Source organism: Lissotriton vulgaris, chromosome 6 (assembly GCF_964263255.1).
Source record: "Lissotriton vulgaris chromosome 6, aLisVul1.2, whole genome shotgun sequence".
Classification (NCBI taxonomy): domain Eukaryota; kingdom Metazoa; phylum Chordata; class Amphibia; order Caudata; family Salamandridae; genus Lissotriton; species Lissotriton vulgaris.
Genome location: NC_141694.1, coordinates 149138287 through 149144989, shown reverse-complemented (window position 1 = coordinate 149144989; position 6703 = coordinate 149138287). Strand labels below are relative to the sequence as shown.

Genomic DNA, 6703 nt, shown 5'->3' with positions numbered 1-6703 from the left:
CGCAGGCTCCACTCCTGGTATTGCCCTTCCGTCAATTCCTTTAAGCTTCAGCTTTGCAACCATACTTCCCCGGGAACCCAAAGACTTTGTTTCCCGGAAGCTGTCAGCGGGTCATGGGAATAACGCAGCCGGATCGCTAATCGGCATTGTTTATGGTCGGAACTACGATGGTATCTCATCGTCTTCGAACCTCCGACTTTCGTTCTTGATTAATGAAAACATTCTTGGCAAATGCTTTCGTTTTGGTTCGCCTTGCGCCGGTCCAAGAATTTCACTTGTAGCAGCACAATACGAATGCCCACGGCCGTCCCTCTTAATCATGGCCCCAGTTCCGAAAAACAACAAAATAGTACCGGAGTGCTATTCCATTATTCCTAGCTGAAGTATTCAGGCGACCGGCCTGCTTTGCGCCAAGAGGCAGGGGCTGGGACAGGCGGTAGCTCGCCTCGTGGTGGATCGCCAGCTCAATCCCAAAATCCAACTACGAGCTTTTTAACTGCAGCAACTTTAATATAAGCTATTGGAGCTGCAATTACCGCGACTGCTAGCATCAGACTTGCTCTCCAATGGATCCTCGTTAAAGGATTTAAAGTGTACTCATTCTAATTAAAGGGCCTCAAAAGAGTCCTGTATTGCTATTTTTTGTCACTACCTCCCCTAGTCGGGAGTGGGTAATTTGCGCACCTGCTGCCTGCCTTGGATGTGGTAACTATTTCTCAGGCTCCCTCTGTGGAATCGAAACCTGATTCCCTGTTACCCGTGGTCACCATGGTAGGCACAGAAAGTTCCATCAAAAGTTGATAGGGCAGACATCCAAATGTACTGTCGCCGTCACGGGGACGTGCGATATGGCCGAGGTAATATAGAGTCACCAAAGCAGCTGGGCGAGCCCGGATTGGTCTTGGTCTGATAAATGCACGCATCCCGGGAGGTCAGCGCTCGTCGGCATGTATTAGCTCTAGAATTACCACAGTTATCCAAGTAACAGATGGAGCAATCAAAATAACCATAACTGATCTAATGAGCCATTCGCAGTTTCACTGTACCGGCCGTGTGTACTTACACGTGCATGGCTTAATATTTGAGACAAGCATATGCTACTGGCAGAATCAACCAGGTAGCCGCACCTGACGACGGGGTGGAGGCCGCGTGTCCATCTCCCCGACCGGCAGCCTTCGCGTACCCCTCCATCTCTCGGGAGCTTGCCAGGGGAAGGAGCCCACCCACCTGAGCAGGAGGGCTCGCTGGAGGGGTGTGAAGAGGTGCGGTCGGCACGGGCACCGGCAGGCCCAGCCGTCTCCCCCGGGAGGGAGAAGCGGGCCGAGACGCAGCCTGAGCGGGACGCAGGGGTGCCGGGGCCTGGCGGCGGTGGCACCCCTCAGAACGGTCGTTCTGAGCTGCTGTGGAAATGTGTTGGGCAGAAAGGGGTGGCGGTGTGGCATGCGGGCCTACGGACCTGCTGGGCAGCAGCATCCAAGGGCCTTGCGCCACCCGACCCCTTCCGCTCGGGTCAGACCACTAGGGGACATGAGCTGACGGGCCCATGCGGCCTTTGACCTGCTGGGTAAAGGGAGTCCCGCCAGGCCCTCGAGTCGGACGGTCCATGCGGGGTGGAAGCTCTTTGCTTGAAACAACAGCTGAGGCTGGCCAAGCAGTCCATCCCTAAATGGACCGAGAGTGCCCAATCCATTAGAGTACAGCCAGGGCATCCACTGGCAGGCCACCTTGTGCAGGGGGTGTGCCGACGTAGCATCCCCTGCCTGCCTGCTCCCGGGGCAAGCAGACTCGGAGAAAAAAAGAACCATTGGGAAGGGGCCGAGAGGTGGGTGCTGCCTTCCCCGTCTCAGCATCGCCGGACCTAAGGGAGGTCTGACTGAGGAAAAAACCTCAGAGAAAAAAGACCATCGGGAAGGGGCTGAGAGGCAGGTACGTACCCTGGCCCCGGGGGGTGCCGGCGGGTAGGCCTGGGTGCCGCCTTCCCCCCGTATCAGCATCGCCGGACCTCACGGAGGTCTGCCTGAGCAAACTCGGAGAAAAAGGACCATCGGCGAGAAGCTGAGAGGCAGGTGCGTACCCAGGCCCCTAGGGGCCCCGGCGGGAGGGCCAAGTTCTGCCTTCCCCTGTATCAGAATCGCAGGACCTCACCGAGGTCTAAATGACCCTCTCCCTAGTAATCTAGAGGAAAATTACCCACCTTTCTTGTAATCCGTGCACACGAGGTGACAGACTGGACCCACAGCACGAAAGTACCCGACCTCCTGGAGCCCTCTCTGGGATTGGGGAGGCAAATGGACCCTGATCGGGACTTCTAGGGAAGCTCGGCAATCTGGTCGCCCCATAGGAAAGCACTGCAGGTGACCAGATGGCCGAGGGGATCCGAGCGACCAGGTGGCCGAGGGGATCCGAGCGACCAGGTGGCCCAGGGGATCCGAGCGACCAGATGGCCACGGGGATCTGAGCGACCAGATGGCGGGCACGAAAGGGAAGCCATCTGGTCACTCTGTGCCCCAACCAAGAGGGCCCAGAGCCGCAGCTGGGCCTCAACCATGGAGGTTGCGAGGGGGACCTGACGGGCCCTCCGACCCGGGGCCCGCGGACACCTTCACAATAAGGGGAGGCCTGCGCGGAACCGACGGACCCCTGTCCTGGGCCCTTGGTGGAGCAGCAAGTCGGGGGATGGAGCCCAGGGCCCGAGCACCCTACCCGGGGCCCGATGGGGCCCCTGGACCCAGCCAGGGCTCCAAAGCCCAGAGGCGCAGTGGATGCCTCCCCGGATCCTCTGAACCCGTCCCGGGCACCCTGCCATGCAGCAGGACCGAGGACGGAGCCTGGGGTGGGGAGGTTGCCCTTCCCGGGGCCCTCAGGGGCCCCGGCCGGACCTCCTGAACCCAGCCAAGCAAGGGGATGCTCCCCAGGCACAACGGGACCCCGTCCTGGGCCTTTGGCAGTGTGGAAGGCTGGGGAACAGGGCCCCGGGCCGGACCACCCGAGCCCGGTGGGTCCCCTGGACCCAGCAGGGGCTCCCAGACCCAGAGGTGCAGGGGAAGCCTCCCCGGGCCTGCCGGACACCATCCTGGGCACCCTGCCATGCAGCAGGACTGATGGCGGAGCCCGGGGTGGGGAGGCCGCCCTCCCTGGGGCCCTCAGGGGCCTGGCCGGAGCTCCTGAACCTAGCCAAGCAAGGGGAGGCTCCTCAGGCACAACAGGACCCCGTCCTGGGCCTTTGGCAGTGCGGCCGGCTGGGGGACATGGCCCGGGGCCGGAGCACGCGACCCGGGACCCAGCGAAGCCCCTGGACCCATCCAGGGCTCCCAGACGCACAAGGGAAGTCTCCCGGGCCTGCCCGACACCATCCCAGGCACCCTGTCACGCGGCAGGACAAAGGACGGAGCCTGGGTGGGGAGGCTGCCCTCCCCGGGGCCCTCAGGGGCCCCGGACAGAGCTTCTGAACCCAGCCAAGCATGGGGAGGCTCCCCGGGCACAACTGAACCCGTCCTGGGCCTTTGGCAGTACGGCAGGCTGGGAGACAGTGCCCAGGGCTGGAGCACCCAACCCGGGGCCTGGCAGGCCCCTGCACCCAGCCAGGGCACCCAGGCCCAGAGGCACTAGGGAAGCCTCCCCAGGCCTGCCAGACACCATCCCGGGCACCCTGCCACGGGGCAGGACCGAGGACGGAGCCCGGGGTGGGGAGGCCACCCTCCCTGGGGCCCTCAGGGGCCCCGGATGGAGCTCCTGAACCCAGCCAAGCAAGGGGAGGCTCCCCGGGCACTACGGAACCCTGTCCTGGGCCTTTGGCAGTGTGGCAGGCTGGGGGACAGGGCCCACGGTTGTAGCAACCCAACCCCGGGCCCGGCAGTACCCCTGGACCCAGCCGTGGCTCCCAGGCCCAGAGGTGTAGGGGAAGCCTCCCCGGGTCTGCCAGACACCAACCCGGGCACCCTGCCCCACGGCAGGACCAAGGACAGAGCCTGGGGTGGGGAGGCCACCCTCTCTGGGGCCCTCAGGGGCTCCGGATGGAGCTCCTGAACCCAGCCAAGCAAGGGGAGGCTCTCCGGGCACAACAGAACCCCGTCATGGGCCTTTGGCAGTGCGGCAGGCTGGGGGATAGGGCCAAGGGCCAGAGCATCCGAACCAGGGCCCAGCAGGGCTCCTGGAACTAGCCAGGGCTCCCAGGTTCAGAGGCGCAGTGGAAGCCTCCCCGGGCCCTCCTAACCTCATCCCGGACACCCTGCCACGTGGCAGGACCGAGGACGGAGCCTGGGTTGGGGAGGCCACCCTCCCCGGGGCCCCTGATCCCAGCCCATCAGGGGGAGTCTCCCTGGGCCCGCCGGACCCCATCCAGGGCAGCCTGCCACACAGCAGGCCCAGGGACGGACCCAGGGCTGGGGCGACATCCTGGCCCATCCAGCTGCCGGCTGAGGACCACTAGTCCGAGAGGGGTCCCAGAGTACCTTGTCCCTAGTAATCCAGAGGAAGGCTACCCCTCTTTCTGGGAACCTGTGCGCACCTCGAGGCTCAGGGGACCCTAGGCACGAATGTGCCTGACCTCCTGGAACCCTTGCTGGGATCGGGGAGGCAAATTGACCCTTATCGGGACTTCCAGGGAAGCCCGGCCATCAAGTCGCCCCATTGGAAAGCATTGGGTGTGACCAGATGGCCGAGGGGGGCAGGTGCAACCAGATGGCCGGCACTGAAATAACGCCAATCTGCCTGCCCCGAGCCTTCCCGGGAGGGCTACCGCCTGCCCTTGCAGCGCTCAGAGGCTGCAGGGCTTCGGGGCTGCAGGACTCTGGGGCTGCAGGGCTCCGGGGCTGCAGGGCTCAGGGGGGCCCTGAAACCCCATGCTGGGCCTCAGGCATGGGGAGGACCACCGGAGCTCTTGTGCCCGGACGCCCGGGGAGGACATGGAGCCCATCCCAGGCACTTTGCCACACCGTGGACCAGAGCCACCCAGACGGAGGAGAGGTGTTGTCCCAGCATAGCCCATCTGGTCACCGCCAGAGAACCGCCAGCCCGGGAGGGGTGTCCTGGCATACCCTGCCCCTAGTAATCCAGAGGAAGGCTACCCCTCTTTCTGGGAACCCAAGCGCACTGAGTGACGGAGGGGACCCAGGGCACGGAGGCGCCCAACCTCCTGCAGCCCTAGCTGGGATCAGGGAGCTGAATGGCCCCTCATTGCGACTTCCAGGGAAGCCTGGCCATCTGGTCGCCCCATTGGAAACCATTGTGTGCGACCAGATGGGCAAGGGGAATGGTGCGACCAGATGGCCGGGACTGAAATAATGCCAATCTGCCTGCCCGAGCCTTTATAGGAGGGCTCCCGCCTGCCCTTGCAGGGCTCTGGGGCAGCAGGGCACCGGGGCTGCAGGGCTCCGGGGCTGCAGGACTCAGGGGGGCTTTGAAACCCAACACTGGGCCTCAGGCACGGGGAGGACTACCGGAGCTCTCAGGCCTGGATGCCCGGGGGAGGACTGCCCGGGACCCATGGAGCCTGTCCCAGGCACTTTGTCACGCCGTGGGCTGGAGCCCCCTAGATGGAGGAGAGTTGTTGTCCCAGCATAGCCCATCTGGTCACCGGCAGGGAACCGCCAGCCCGGGAGCAGTGTCCCGGCATACCTTGTCCCTAGTAATCCGGAGGAAGGCTACCCCTCTTTCTGGGAACCTGCGGACACTGAGTGACGGAAGGGACCCAGGGCGCGGAGGTGCCCGACCTCCTGGAGCCATTGCTGGGATCGGGGAGGCGAATGGCCCCTCATCGGGACTTCCAGGGAAGCACAGTCATTTGGTCGCCCCATTGGAAACCATTGTGTGTGACCAGATGGATGAGGGGAAAGGTGCGATCAGATGGCCAGGACTGAAATAATGCCAATCTGCCTGCCCCGAGCCTTCACGGGAGGGCTCCCGCCTGCCATTGCAGGGCTAGGGGGCTGCAGGGCTCCGGGGCTCCGGGGCTGCAGGGCTCAGAGGGGCTCTGAAACCCGACGCTGGGCCTCAGGCACTGGGAGGACCAACGGAGCTCTCGGGCCCGGACACCTGGGGGAGGACTGCCCGGACCCATGGAACCGGTCCAGACACTTTGCCACGCGGTGGGCCGGAGCCCCCCAGACGGAGAAGAGGTGTTGTCCCAGTATAGCCCATCTGGTCACCGGCAGAGAACCGCCATCCCGGGAGGGGTGTCCAGGCATACCCTGTACATAGTAATCTGGAGGAAGGCTACCCCTCTTTCTGGGAACCCGCGCACAACCGAGTGACGGAGGGGACCCAGGGCACGGAGGTGCCCAACCTCCTGGAGCCATCACTGAGTTTGGGGAGGCAATCGGCCCCTCATCGGGACTTCCAGGGAAGCCCGGCCATCTGGTCGCCCCATTGAAAAGCATTGCGTGCGGCCAGAATGGCGAGGGGAAAGGTGCGACCAGATGGCCGGGACCGAAATAGCGCCAATCTGCCTACCCCAAGTCTTTGTGGGAGGGCTCCAGCCTGCTCTTGCAGGGCTCGGGGGCTGCAGGGCTCAGGGCTGCAGGGCTCTGGAGCTGCAGGGCTCCGGAGCTGCAGGGCTCAGGGGGGCTCTGAAACCCCAGGCTGGGCCTTAGGCGCGGTGAGGGGCACCGGAGCTCTCGGGCCCTGACGCCTGGGGGAGGACTGCACAGGACCTATGGAGCCCGTCCGGGCACTTTGCCACGCCGTGGGCCGGAGCCCCCCGGAC

At 64.2% G+C, this 6703-nt stretch overlaps 1 pseudogene; it reads right to left on the bottom strand.

The window, feature by feature from the left end:
* LOC147706935 (18S ribosomal RNA) overlaps positions 1 to 1120 on the bottom strand; it is a 1745-nt pseudogene extending 625 nt beyond the window's left edge.
* Positions 1121 to 6703: the final 5583 nt, after the last annotated feature.